The sequence below is a fragment of the Pseudonaja textilis genome, chromosome 2 (genome assembly GCF_049901715.1).
Source record: "Pseudonaja textilis isolate UNSWEBS1 chromosome 2, rPseTex1.2, whole genome shotgun sequence".
NCBI classification, from domain to species: Eukaryota; Metazoa; Chordata; class Lepidosauria; order Squamata; family Elapidae; genus Pseudonaja; species Pseudonaja textilis.
The window spans coordinates 29,779,968-29,794,890 of record NC_141991.1 but is presented as its reverse complement, the minus strand read 5'-3'; the positions used below and the strand labels follow the sequence as shown (position 1 = coordinate 29,794,890).

The 14,923-nt window shown below is 37.9% G+C and overlaps 1 protein-coding gene across 3 annotated transcripts in view; it reads right to left on the bottom strand.

Moving 5' to 3' along the window:
- SLC25A26 (solute carrier family 25 member 26) overlaps positions 1–14,923 on the bottom strand; it is a 134,852-nt gene that overhangs the window by 30,426 nt on the left and 89,503 nt on the right. The gene's annotated exons all lie outside the window — the stretch shown is intronic.

Below are 14,923 nucleotides of genomic sequence, written 5' to 3'. Positions count from 1 at the left end.
GGTATAGAGTTTTATATATCTAACAGCTGAGCTGGGGATCTGTATTCCCACCTGACCCACATTTTGGGCAGAAACATCTAAACTGAAAGCCAATTTACAGTTTCAAAAATAATAGCAAATTATGAGCACATTCTCCTCCAGTCTTCCCAGAATACTGATTGACAAGCAGTTGTATCAATTCCTTAAACAGCAACCCAATTCCAGGGCATTTAAAAAAAAAAAAATTCGGAAGAACGCTGGAAAATGAAATTTCAACAGCCGAGTCCTATATCAGCAGATAGAGCATATCCAAAGCAAGGCTCATCTCACAACCACAAAAACCACAACTATTTCTGGAGAAAGACCAAGATTCAAAAGTTCAAGCTTAGATCAGCTTTCTTTGTGATGCCTTCCAGATTTTTTATTTATTTATTTATTTGATTTGATTTGTCAATTGCTTACAAAATAATAGGTATAAGTATAAACATGAGTAAGAATATAGAAAATAGGTACGATTAAATGGGGACAATAGGACAGGGACAGGAGGCACGATGGTGCACTTATGCACGGCCCTTACAGACCTCTTAGGAATGGGGTGAGGTCAATAGTGGATAGTTTGAGGTTAAAGGACTGGGGGTTTGAGGATGTAACAACAGAGTGAGGTAGTGCATACCAGGCATTGACCACTCTGTTGCTGAAGTCATACTTTCTGCAATCAAGTTTGGAGCAGTTAACATTGAGTTTGTATCTGTTGTGTGCTCTTGTATTGTTGCGGTTGAAGTTGAAGTAGTCATTGACTGGTAGGACATTGTAGCAGATAATTTTGTGTACTACGCTTAAGTCCAACCGTAGGCGGCCTAGTTCAAGATTGTCCAAGCCCAAAATTTCAAGTCTGGTGATATAGGGTATTCTGTTGCGAGCGGAGGAGTGTAGTACTCTTCTTGTGAAATATTTCTAGACTCGTTCAGTTGTATTAATGTCTGATATACAATGAGGATTCCAGACAGATGAGCTATATTCGAGTATTGGTCTAGCAAAGGTTTTGTATGCCTTAGTTAGCAATTCAATATTTCCAGAGGAGAAGCTTCGTAAGATTAGATTTATAACTCTTAATGCCTTTTTAGCAATATTGTTACTGTGAGCTCTGGTGCTTAGGTCATTAGATATGAGTACTCCTAGGTCCTTGACAGAGTGAGGGTCATCAATGAAGTCATATCCACCTAGTTGTATTTGGTGTACTAATTTTTTTAACCAATGTGTAGGATAGAGCATTTGTTGGTTTCACCATTCAGACACATAATCAAGGTCACTTTGAAGAACAGTAGCATTGTCGGTGGTGTTGATTAGTTTTACATCATCCGCGAAGAGGATGCAGTTGCTTATAAGGTGATCACAAAGATCATTTATATAGAGTATAAAGAGTGTGGGTTCTAGAACCCAGCCTTGCGGGACACCGCTGTTAACTGGAGCAGGGTTTGATATAGTGCTCTCTATTTTTACTATTTGTTGCCTGTTTGACAGGAATGCAGTAATCCACTTATGAAGGTATCCGGAAATGCCATAAGAGTTTAGTTTTAGCAGTAGTTTGTCATGTACCACTGAATCAAAGGCTTTGCAGAAGTCTATGTAAATTGCGCCTATTGCTTTACCCTGGTCGAGTAGAGTAGTCCATAAGTATGTGTGAAGTATCTTAGCTGATTTCACCAGCATGGCCAGCTATAAGGAACAGTGGCAGTTTCATCAGAAAACATCTGAGGGTATCAGATTATGAAGAGGTATTACAGATAGCATTATCCCTAACCTAGGTAGATGCTAGCTTCTAAAAAAGCTGAACTGAGAGTCAAGAACCAAGAAAACTGGACAACACCCTTCCGTATAAGAACTCAAAGCAACTTAGATGACCAAGGCCAAAGGGAGAGTGAAAACTGGCCAACAGGAAATAAGATAATCCCCTTACAAAGAGGCCAATTTAATTATGGTGTTTCCACAAGGCAGGGAAAGCCCTACTCTCTGAATCATTTAAAAATAGACCACAGAATGCAGCACTTGAGAGCATACCAGAGGGAATAATTCACCACTGGCACTTGACATAAATGAGCTAACATGTTTCTTTCCATTTCCTTGTTTTACATGGAGAGCCAGCTGAAAATGTGAAAGGAAAAAGGAAAAAAAATCTGTCTGCTAAAGGGGAGGATAAATTTTTATAACAATTACAAAGTCTACAAAGTTTGGTGGAATTTTTAACCTAGAGAATAAGGATGAGTATATATTTTCTTGAGGAATGCATTCTGATGAAGGACTGTCTGTCAGAACTTTAATCCAAAAATGGGTTAAAAGAATGAGTTCTCTCATTCTGTTCTCTCCTCTCTCCTTCCCTCACACACATACTTCCTCTACCAATCCTTCTCTTCCACACATACTTCTCTCTCTCTTTCCATTCTCTTCCCTGCCACAAATTTATCAGTGTGGGATTGAGGGCTTCCACCTGAGATGTGAGCCAATCACATCTCCTATCAGTTCCCTTACCCTCCCTTCCTTTTCTTTCTCCTTTCCATCATCCTTTTCATACTGGTCCCTCCTGCATGTAATTAGGCAGAATGTCATATGTAAATTTGGCAGGGTATTTTATTCATTTATGTTACATATAACGCTGGGAGCTTGGGAAGATATATGTGGATAGAAAGGAATCCCATAATAAGACTATATGGGACTTTTTGAATGTGATTTTAAAAATCCCTTGGAGTCTCTTGCTTAAATTGTTTATTGCAAGAGTCGCTCTGAAAGTGAGATAAAAGATCTCTAAATTAGAAATGTATATAGATAGATAGATAGATAGATAGATAGATAGATAGATAGACAGACAGACAGACAGACAGACAGACAGACAGACAGACAGACAGACGATAGACAGACAAATAGCTCTGCCACTAAGAAAAATAAGGATTACTTTACCTGTGGCATAGTTTTTAGATATTCTGTGTCAAGATGCTGTTTTGTTGTGAACTATATAGCAAATTCTTTATTATGTGTGTTGTAATTACCTTTTCCAAATAATCTCATAAGGTGAATGCTTACGAGGTATCAGATAACATTTTCTGCCCTTTCTGGAAAAAAAAATGATATAAATGCCTGACAGGGGAGATTGATCAAATCTGTTGTCCTTCAGAATTGTTTACAGCTATCACAAGCCAGCCATACTTGAAAGGTTGAGTTAAAATTCTTTTGTAAATATTTCTTTTTAATAATGAAAATCTCAAAAGAGTATCTGTACCTCTCTGATACGCCTATATTCATGGATAGACAGATACAAGAACCACTGTAGTGGTTATTGTCATCAACTGGCATCAAAGAGAACCAGGTTCAAGTCTGCCCTCAACTCAACTCAACAGAAGCTTACTGGGTTCCTTTGGGATGTTCCCTCACTCTCTCACTCAGATCCTCCTACCTCATAGGTCAGCTCTTGCTGGAATAAATACAAGAGACCTCTCCTTGGAAGGCATCTTGAGCTCCTGGAGGAAAGGCAGGAGATACATCTACCAAAGGAACAAAATAAATAACTACATATTGAAATCTCTCCTCTGTGGAATGAAAAAAAAAACCCCAGCAAAAAGCAAGTTGCTGTATAAGAATATTTTTCAACTGTTTATGAAGTTTATGAAGCCTGAATAGATAGACTGCAGCCATCAATTTCTAAGATTTCCTTTATGGAACCAAAACAGAACAAACAAAACCCACAGAAGCACAACATAATTGTGTGGGTCTACTACTTGGGACCTACATTTCAGTAACACGTTTAGAGTGTCCAGGGCACCCAAGTGATTTTCCCACACAAAGAGAGCATACATTGACCATGCACAGCGCAGTGAAGATTTTTCAAACCTGAATATATTATCTTGGGACTCACTCCTAAGAAATCCCCATGATATAATATTCTGCATTGGTTAAGGATAGGCAAGAAAACAGAAAAGATCAGTCGAGAAAAGTTTTTAAAAACTACCATATCTGTGCATACACACATGGCTAGTACAAATTGGCAGTCTTTTTGAAGTGCAAAATTGTTCCTGTCTACATTTTGTTTTCAGATCTGGTTTTAGAGGCAGAAAATCCACAAACTACTCTGCTACATTGCAATAATATACAATGAAGTATGACAAACCACTTGCTGCCTTGTGGGATCCCAAACACTTATGTTCAAAGAAATATGTTGCTTGAGCTAGAATATAAGATACTATATATTGATAATATACCATTCTAATCAATATCAAATACTATTATGTTAAAGTGTCTTTCTGATAGAGATTAGCAGAATTAGTGGAATGCCAACAAAAGCAATAGTGGATTGGGGATGTTACAAATACGTCTCATGGCTCGCTAGGACCAAAACGATGTGATTGGATAACACAAGGCAGTCCCAGTCTTTCAAATTTACGTTAATAAATGTAGTACAGATAGTCCTCGACTTATAACTATTTGTTTAGTGACCATTCAAGGTTACAACTGCACTGAAAAAAAACGACTTATGAACTTTTTTTTACACTTATGACCACTGCAGTCACTTGATCAAAATTTGCAACTGGCATGCATTTATGATGGTTGCAGTGTCCTGGGGTCACATGTTACCCTTTTGCGACCTTTTGACGAGCAAAGTCAACAGGGAAGCCAGATTCAAGACTAGAATGGAATGGAATGGAATAGAACGAACTGTCCAGTGTTGGAAGAACTTGGAGGATTCTAGTCCAACCCTACCTGAGGCAAAGGTGTTCCAATCTGTTTAAAACTTCAGAGTTGTAGCTATCAATTTGAAAGTTGTTCCACGATAGTTCTAGCTGTCAAGAAATTTCTTCTTAGTTCTAAGTTGCTTCTCTCCTTCATTACTTTCCATCCATTGCTTCTTGTCCTCCCCTCAGGTGCTTTGAGAATAGCTTGACTCCCTCTTCTTTGTGGCAGCCCCTCAAATATTGGAACATTGCTATCATGTCTCTCCTGGTCCTTCTTTTCATTAGACTAGACATACCCAATTCCAGCAACTGTTCTTCATATGTTTTAGCCTCCAGTCCCCTAATCATCTCTGTTGCTCTTCTCTGCAGTCTTTCCAGAGTCTCAACATCTTTTTTACACTTAACAACCATGTTACCAACTTAACAATTGCAGTGATTCACTGAAGAATTGTTGCAAGAAAGTTTTAAAATGGGGCAGAACTTACTTAACAACTATCATGCTGGGCAAGATGTTGGGCTGAATTGTGGTCATAAGTCAAGGACTACCTGTATTTTAACTAAGTCAAAAGATAAACATGAAACCCAATGCCCCTGAAACAGTTACTTGGTTAACCATAAACTAAATAAGATTGTACATATTTTGCTCTTCTAAGAGATACACGGGAAAACGACGAAAGCTTTTTATTAGTTTCTTTTATATCTAGTTATCTCCAAACTTAAAAATTCCCTGCCCAACTCACCCTATTTCTTTCTAATATTCCTTTATCTGATTGCCTGGGGCATGTACTATTGGAGACAGCAGGATAAAATTAATCATGCTTTTGTTCCAGGGCAATACCTGTTCCCACCAGTGTTCCCAGTATCGGAAAGCAACATATGACAGGCAGTGAGTACACTTTTAGAGCAGACCGTAATGCCAAGCCTGTGTCATATGTATTTTATTAGATCCAAGCCTGAATAGAAGACTTCGTTTTCCACTTCAAAGGACCCATCCCCATCTTGCACTCTTCCTTTATGAATAACAAATTTGAAATAAATCTTGGGGATGAAACACATGGAAACGCATACATCTAGGCTCTCCCTATCTTTCTAGGTCACTCGTGTGCTATGTTCCTTTGGTTTGTTATTAAATAGCTTAAGAAATTTTGAAGCACGACCTATGCTGGAATGCAGATACATTTCTGCATTCCATAAGATACACAGAACATCTTTCTCAAAAGACACAGCCTATTCTCATGCTGGATTATATTATATAAGCCTCTGATATTTTTTATCGCATGTGTCTTATCTTCATCCACCTGCTATAATTTCTACTAGTACCATACTTGCACTTCACTGTTTGATAGAGAATGCTTCTCTTGGGGCGGGGGTGGGGAGCACTGTTGCATTCAATACAGACAACATTTCACTATTTCTGGACAAAGGAAATTTAATCTTACCATTTTTCTTTTTTAAAAAAATCCATGCTATTTCATTAACAACGGTAAATTTTCTGCAAGTACAGGTAATTGTCATGTCCCTGTCAGAGTCTGAATCCGAGGAGGAAGCTGGACAGTTGACAGGGAATGGGAATGTGGCTCTGTTGGCTATGGAGGAGGCTGGGGAAGGGCAAAGTCTGGCTGGGCAGAGCAGGGGAGAGATAGAACAAGGGAGAGGGAATTCAGAGGAAGAACAAGGCCCACCCCTTCTTCATCCTAGGGCACGCAGGGAGGAACAGAGAAGAGAGCAATATGGGTTGCATGACTTATGGGGGAGGAAAGGGCCCTGATTCTCTTAGCCACAGCTGGGAAGAAAGTTGATAAGAAAGGCAGGCTGTGTGCGGCAGGCTGTTGGAAGCAAACGTGTCTTTATCCTGTGTTGTCGTTCCTGGTGTCTTCACAACCATGTGAGTTTTGCCATGCCTTCAAATCTGAAATTCTTGCTCCTGCCCTGCCAAATTAATTGCTTCAGTTTGGCTTGTTTGGACTTAATTTTCTGCAGTCAAAGGCTGTTCCTGGGAGAGTTTTTGTCCAGCCAGAAGGTAACCTGGATATTGGGGGCAAAGTTGGAGATAATAAAGGGACTCTTATTGATTAGCTAACTGTGTTACCTTTGTGCCACAAGCCGGGTCATCACAGTAATCCTCTACTTACAACCATTTTTTAAGTGACTGTTTGAAGTCACAACAACTGTGAAAAAAGTAACTTATGACTGATTTTTACACTTATGACCGTTGCAACATCTCCATGATCATGTAATCAAAATTTGAACACCTGGCATGTATTTATGACAGTTGCAGTGTCCCAGGGTCATGTGATCACATTTTGCAATTTTCTGACAAGCGAAAGTATTGAGAAAGCCAAATTTACTTAACAAATATGCCACTATCTTAACAATAATGGTGGCAAGAACGTCACAAAGGAGGCAAAAAGCTCACTTAACTTTCTTGCTTAGCAACATAAATTTTGCGCTCAATTGTGGACACAAGTCAAGGTCCACCTGTACTTCAAAATGTTTAAGGTGCTGAAATACCCATAAAAATTCCTGCTTCTACCAATGAGAGTATAAACTGAAACATTCTAGTAAAATTAAATGCAAACACTTTATATAAATAAAGTTAGACTTCATTTGTAAATTTATTGTTTTATCATAGAAAATAAAATACAAAACAGTAAAACAAACAAAAATGAAACAAAACAGAAACGTACCTTCAACCTCTAACAACAATAACAAAGAATAAATAGTTTCAGACTTATTGCTATTCTTCTTTTCTTCATTAGTGTCAACAATCTGACACAATCTAGTGAAGCAATCTTGTCACCTTTACACTAGGACAGGGCTTCAAACTCGCAGCCCGCAAGCCGGATGCATTCTGGCCAAGCTCACACCCGGTTTATTGAAGGGGGAAAAAGTTGTGGTACGTTACGTGATGATGCCATGACAACGACACAAGTTTGACACCCCTGTACTAGGAAGAACTGCGTATCTTCCTGCCTAATTCAAGATCGCCTTCTAGGCTAACCAAGTTCTTCCTTAGTTGCCAGAAAGTTTTCTAACCAACATGCTCATGATGATCTATACTTTTGTATCCCTTTTTATATTCTTTTAATGTGTGAAGAAATTTAGATATACCATCCTTAAGATAGATTTTTTTTAAAAATGCTCAAAGATACCCTTCTCATTCATGATAATATAGGTCAGGCTTAACTGAGCTCCCAACACTAAGTAATACTAGAAGAGCTCATACCAGAAATTAAATCCTATTATTACAATTCTGGGACTGACTTCCCTCAGAGATTCCTTCTGGCTTCTGCCAACTTTTGCCTACATGTCCAAAAGACATTCTAATGAATTTCTATATGAAATCTTTCTTTCTTTCTTTCTTTTTTAATAAAGTTTTATTTGGGTTTTCACACACAAAATACAAGTAAAACATCTTTTTTGAAAATAGCACGGTCCCAGGTTGAATTTCTTTATACAGACACAAAACTCAATTTCATGCTCCTTTTTGTATTCTATTTCATATCTTATACTATTTTACATTTTCTATATTGTTTTTCCCTTCTTTTAATTTTCTCAATTTTATTTTGATTATCTCATCTCAATTCAAATCATTATACTTTTGTCTGTTCTGTTTCAATTTCATATTAACTTTTCTCATTGAACAAATTTTCTCCTGTAGTTACTAATTGGATTATGATACCTTTACATCTTTTAATTACATCCATTCAACTCTTATTTAAACTTCAATGTATACCTTAAGTTTATGACTTTCAATATAATACATAATATATAACTTCCAATCGAATTCTGCTTTGTACATTCTTATAATCCACACTATATTCTTTAAGAAAAAAGAAAGATTGTAAATATATGTAATTATAAACCCTCATTCCATTCCAGTTCAGTTCTATCATTAATAATCATTAAAATCTTAACATCTTGAACATCTTTTCAATTAAATATTATACTTCCTGAAAAACACATATAATCTCCATAATTAATTTTTCCCTTATTTCTCTTCACGTTTTATAAATCATTAAATATACCTTTTGTTACATTTATTTATTGACAAGCATTCCACTGAATTACAATATCTATTTTATCAGACATTTTAATCATACATTGTTTCATATTTTCTAAAATTATTTCTATTTCTAATATAACCATACTATCTTATATACCTTTGCAGAATCCCTTTTTCCATTAAGTTTTCACCCATTATCTCTAAATAGGCCCTGTTTCTCTATATTTTGCTTCTGTGCTTTATAACTTCTTTTCCTTTCTTTCTTCCCTCTCATCTTCTCCCTCCCTCTTTTACCCCCTTGTCTCTCTACTTCTAATTCTCTCTTCTGCATTTCCCTCTTCTGTTGCTTTCTGATTTTATACTTATTTTTCACTCTACTTTAGGGGGGAGTTGTTTTCCCCAATCGTAAACTTTCCATTCTCTTTCCCCCTTTCCTTTTTTCCCCCCATCTAAGATTACTTGTTCATTAAAGATGGCTTCTTCTTTGCCTCAATCTTCTTGTTCTGCAGGCATTTCTTGTTGTTTCTCATAATTCCAAATCTCCATTTCTAAAAACTGAAATACGAAGCCAAAAGAACCTCTCCCTTCTTGTGCATCTTCTTTGTACTTTTTAAGTTCCATTTTCAGTTCTTCTAAAAGTGGAGCCATTTTAAACAGTTTTAAACAACCACCTGATTGATTTTAGTCATTCAAAACAATAACCAAGAATCCAGAAATCATCAAGTAATCCAGATAGTCCCGATAGCCACTTTCTCTTCCTGGGTTTTTTGTTGCGATATTTCAGTTAGAATGTATCTTTTGGAAGTCTTTTTGAGATTTTGCTGTAGGTTCTTTTTTAATTCCAGGCAGTCTCCTCCCTTCCAGATCCTACCCTTTTATTCTTTTTCTCTCCTTTCCTGTTTTCAAAAGCTTTTAATTATCCAGACATCTTTATTATCCCGTTGACTTTTTATTTTCAGCATTAAATGCCTATTGATGTCAAAGTGGATTTTTCCCCAATTTCTTGATTAAGTCTCTTAGCTGTCAGTATAGGAAAAGGAGAAAACCAAATCTTTTCCCCTTTCTCTCTCTTTCACAGCTTAAAAATCTTCTTGGGGAACAATGTTATTGTTTTTTAACAATTTCAATTCCAGGGTACCTTATTTGTTGCTTTTGCTGTTTGACCCGGTCAACCAAAACTTTCTCTTCTTATCTTCCTCCTGTACATTCTTTTCTGGTCGAGTTCTTCTTTGTGGTGGCCATTTCTGACCACCACTGCAACCGCCTTTGGGAAAGGGAGTAATGGCCAGCTGGGGAGGAGAGATGCGGCTCTCCTCAACCCTGCTGGCAATCTCCCCCCTCTTCACCATCTCTACAGGGTGGCTTAGCCCCGAAACCAGCTGTCTCGGGGCGCTCCAGCTGCGAGCACAGATCAAAGCCTCACAGAGATGAGGTTTCGGTCTGTCACTGAAGAAGCTCAAACCGGAAGTCCCTATATGAAATCTTTCTTTGTAGACAATTTTGCAGACCAACAAAAGAATAGTCCACCATACAATGAATTATTGGCAAAAAAGCACCTAATTCTCAAATTAGAGAGTTCTCAAATTAGGAATCACAACCCACAGGAAGGTTGCAAAACATTTTAAAACCTAATCTGGCTTGCAAGGATAAAACAGGAGCAGATTCACTTTGGATAGCATATATATTTAATAAAAATTAATAAGTAAGTAAATAAGTAAATAAAAGACGTCTAAACTCTATCAGGCTTTGTTTCTTGTTTGGCCTATACATGCTTGCAGTAGCACCTATGGCATCATACATTAGAAAATCCCCAGATTAAAATTTAATTTAATCATTAAAATTGTATATTTACTCCTTGCACCACCATTGACATATTCATTTATTGTTACAAAAATGCATTTAGCATTTGAAGGAATCGTGATGTTCACTGGTGTAGAAAGTTGGCACCCACCACTCTCCTAGAAGAATGAAATATTCTAGGAAATATTAAAAAGGCAGAATATTATATTTCCGTGGATGAGAAAGGAGAAACATGTTTTAAAGACAAAGCAGCTTCCTGCAGCTCCCTGCCCACCTACTTCAGCTCCAGGGTGATGGGATTAAGACATGGCCCTCAGGAAATGATAGGATTACCCATCTCACCACATGGCACCTGGGAAGATTACATCACCCAGCAGGATTCAACCAAACTTGGCACACATACAACCTACAAAGCTAGCTATGATCCCTGACAGCATCCCATCAGGATACTCTTCCTGTATCCTAGGAAGTTCAAAGCTTAGAGAGGGCATAAAATCAAGGGATTCTCAGCATCTCTTCCCTTTTCGCCCAGGAGCTCCAAAGCATGTGGTCCTGTCCACCATTAAACTTTCTTTCCAAGCAACTTCCATGAATCCAGTGTCTTTTTCCCCACTTGGAACTAAACCCAAAAGGATATTTCTTCCAAGACTGGGCTACCTTTTTTGGTAGTGCTATCCAAACTAGTTGTTTAAATGCAAAGGCACTGAAGAATATTTTGCTTTTTTTGGTGGAGGGGGGGGAAGGGGAGGGAGGGTACATATTTAGAATAAAGCAGAGAAACTGTTTTGTAGAAAAAGGATTGCATTTCATTCTAAAAGCAGGTTTTGGAAGCCCTGGAGAAAAACACCCTGTGCTTCCGTCCTTTGGCAGCTTGTTTTCAAACAAGCTGTGTCCTTCCAAATTTTTAAGTGGTTTCAAAGGGTGTTTCAACGTTGCCAGTAAGGCCCTTTCTCCTTGCTCTTGCCACATACAGATGGTGCACAAGAATGTCTTTGACAATATTTTAAAGTCCCTGTGAATAACCATTCTTGTGACATGAATAAAGTAAGGGCTTGTTTGCTGAACAGCTGGGGCTACAGTGTTCTTCGCATGGCCGAGCCCGGGGGGGCAGGGGAGAGACGGGGAAGGAAGAAAAGGCAACTATTAGGTGAATGGCAAGTACACTCCCACTGTCTGGAAGTGACATCACCTCCTTTGAAACAGTGCCCTAGAAATCGGGTTTCGGGGGAGAAAAAGAGCACCCAAGCAAATGGTAGACACGTTAGTGTTACAGAATGATCAGTGTTTAATCCCCCAAAGAAGCACAGTCGTTACACCAAGATGGAGAAGTGAATGGTAGAACACTTACTGCACAGCTTGCAAGGAAATGGATTTAAAGCTTTGTCTGGGTTTCCTCTAGCCTGAGTTTTAATGCCACTGAGAACAGTATGAAGGGGAAATGAGAAGGGGGGGCGATGGAAAGGAGAGAGAAGGCTGTGAAAAGAGAATGAGAAAGAGGCAGAAGAAAAAGAAATGAAAAATAGACAGGCAGATTACATTTAGGGATATATATTTTTTAAAAAAAAAATTTCTTGGATGCCAAAAACAATTGATTTTTTTAACCTATGTGCATGAGAGTACTCTCACCATGAGCTGCCAAAAATAAAATCTGAACAGTGAAAAAAACCTAGCAATAGCACTTAGACTTATATACTGCTTCACAGTGCTTTGCAGCCCTCTCTAAGCAGTTTACAGAGTCAGCATATTGCCCCCAACAACCTCATTTTACCAACCTCGGAAGGATGGAAGGCTGAGTCAACCTTGAGCCAGTCAGGATCAAAGTCTTGGAGTGAAGCAGTGAGTTAGCCCTGCAGTACTGCATTCTAACCACTGCACCACCATGGCTCTAATTATTCATAACTAATGATTATAAATAAAACAATTTCTGCAAAGAAAAAAATAAGCTGGTAGCTTGGGCTATGTATTCAAGTTGGTTTTGTCAGTGATCAAGGCACGAAAGAACAGGGTTCAAGCTGTTACTGAATATTTAGGTCAATGTAGGGAACAAGAGTCCTGGAGCCCAATTTGGCCAACTTGCAACAACACTGGCCTTCATTTTTCCCTTATTTTCCCCTTTTAGGGGAGAGCATGCTTGACATTTGAAAAGATTGTTCTATTCACTGTGACTCACAAAATTCTAGATAACTGAGCAAAGGACTGAAGGGTAAATAGACTAGGGTAATTCAAAGAATTGATGAATTATCTTCCGTGAAAATGTTCACAGACTATTACTGTGTTGTACTGGCCAGGCCCGTAGATCCCACAAGCCATTTCTGTTTGTTTTTTTTTCCAAATTAAAACATCTAGTCAGGTTAAGATGAAATGGTTGGGTTTTTTAAAAATCTGTTTTACTGTTCAGGGGACAGCTTCTCACATATAGCTAAAGGTCGCTAGCAAAGATGCAGCTCACCCAAATCGTATTTCAGAGTCCAGAAGAATAGATGGGACAAAATACAGACATTAAAAAAAAAATCTTTGAGGAGTTCAATGCATTTTAACGGAACCATTATCCTTGCACATATTTGAGGAACCCATATTAATTCTTTAAAATTCCTGGAACTTGCACTCTAACTGAGGCTTCTTTTTCACTTATGGAATGTAAAAGTATTGTTTTGTCAGTGGAAGCCATGAAAAAAACCCTAGCATATTCTTAAAGCAATCTATGAAATGTGATAGTCAAATAAAAGTAAATATAATTAGTAACATTGTTCTCTTGATTTGCAGTTATTTGAAGCCGTAGATTTACCACAGATTTACCACATTTATTTGGGTAGCTTTTAAATGGAAAATATATTGTTAAGCTGAAATAGTAGTGGCTGAAATTTGCTAGCATCTGACAGCAGGTTATAATGACCAATAAAAATATATTGTGGTCAAAATTATACTTCAGGTAGGCAGGTGGCTTCAACATCCAAAATCCACTAGTATAATTTAAATGAGTAATTATGAATTTAGAGTATCGTCTGAGGCTTGATTTTCAGAAATAAGTCAGTTTATGGACTCATATTGAGCAAAAGATGTGTGTATGACTGCAGGAAATATTCTATGCTAATATATACTATATATTATGTATTTATATACATTTATATGTATTTATATACATTCCTATACTACTATAGGAAAACTATAATTTGCAGCCATATTTCTGAATATATCTCAGCTCCTAAAAACCAAAACCTAAACAATGAAAAAAATCATTAAGAAAACGACATGTACTAATTAAAAATAAAACAATTGCTGTAATACTTCAAAGCCATAGGTGCTGTGAGAAGACAATCCACATTTGAAGCCATAATAAACCTTTACTATGATTGGTGCTGTATATATTTAAGATGGTGAAAGGAGGAGATAAAAAAAGTCTTTATTTATCAACATTGTTTACATTTCTGCTATTTTCTGCTCTGTTGACTTCTCAAGGCAACTATATGCCTCTGTCTCTCTCCCTCTTTTACTGTCTATCACCCTCACTCTTAATTCAAAGAAAACACGTTACACATAAAAAAATACATAAACAGTTTCACATACAAACTAAAACTAGCAATAAAATAAGTCCTAAAACCATTAAACAATTAAAACCAGTCAGTGTTGATTGAAGAAGAATGTTCTTACTCTAAGTCCCTACTATGTGGAGTCCCAAGGGTTCAGTGCTTTTTCCTCTCCTTTTCAACATCTACATGAGACTGTTAGGTAAGCTCATCTGCCACCATGGAGTGAAGTATCATCAGATGCTGATGATACCTAATTATCCATCTCCACCGCAGGCAATTTAAATGATGCCATCCTTCACTTTCTCCACCTCCACATGAAGATTCCCAGTATTATCCCAGTGTCTGGAGGCCAGTAGGGTCTAGGAAACAAGAGATTTCAGCTGCACTCTAGGAGCTCTGAGTGGCTTTGGATTGGGGCCCACTCTGTCATCTTTGGCACTGGGTGAGGTTGCACCACACCAGAGAGACCCAGTGTACACCGAGGGTCTTCCTAGACTCACAATTCCTGCTTAATGAGCAGGTGGCAATTGTGCTAGAAGAGCCTTTGCATAGCCTCAACTGGTGCACCAGTTATGCCCTGGCCAGCTCCAAATTGAACTACTGCAGTGCACTGTGCATGGGGCTGCCTTTGACAAGTATTTGGAAGTTTCAGCTAATAGAGAATAAGTGGTGCAGGCAGTTATGTGAGCTCCTAAAATGGTGCATATTATACTTCTGCTCTGTGAACAGTTTAATTCCTCCGTTTTGCATTAATAGCAATAGCACTGACTAATATACCACTTCACTGTGCTTTTACAGCCCTCTCTAAGCAGTTTATAGAGTCAGCATATAGCCCCCAATAATCAAGGTCCTCATTTTATCATCCTCGGAAGGATGGAAGTCGGAGTCAACCT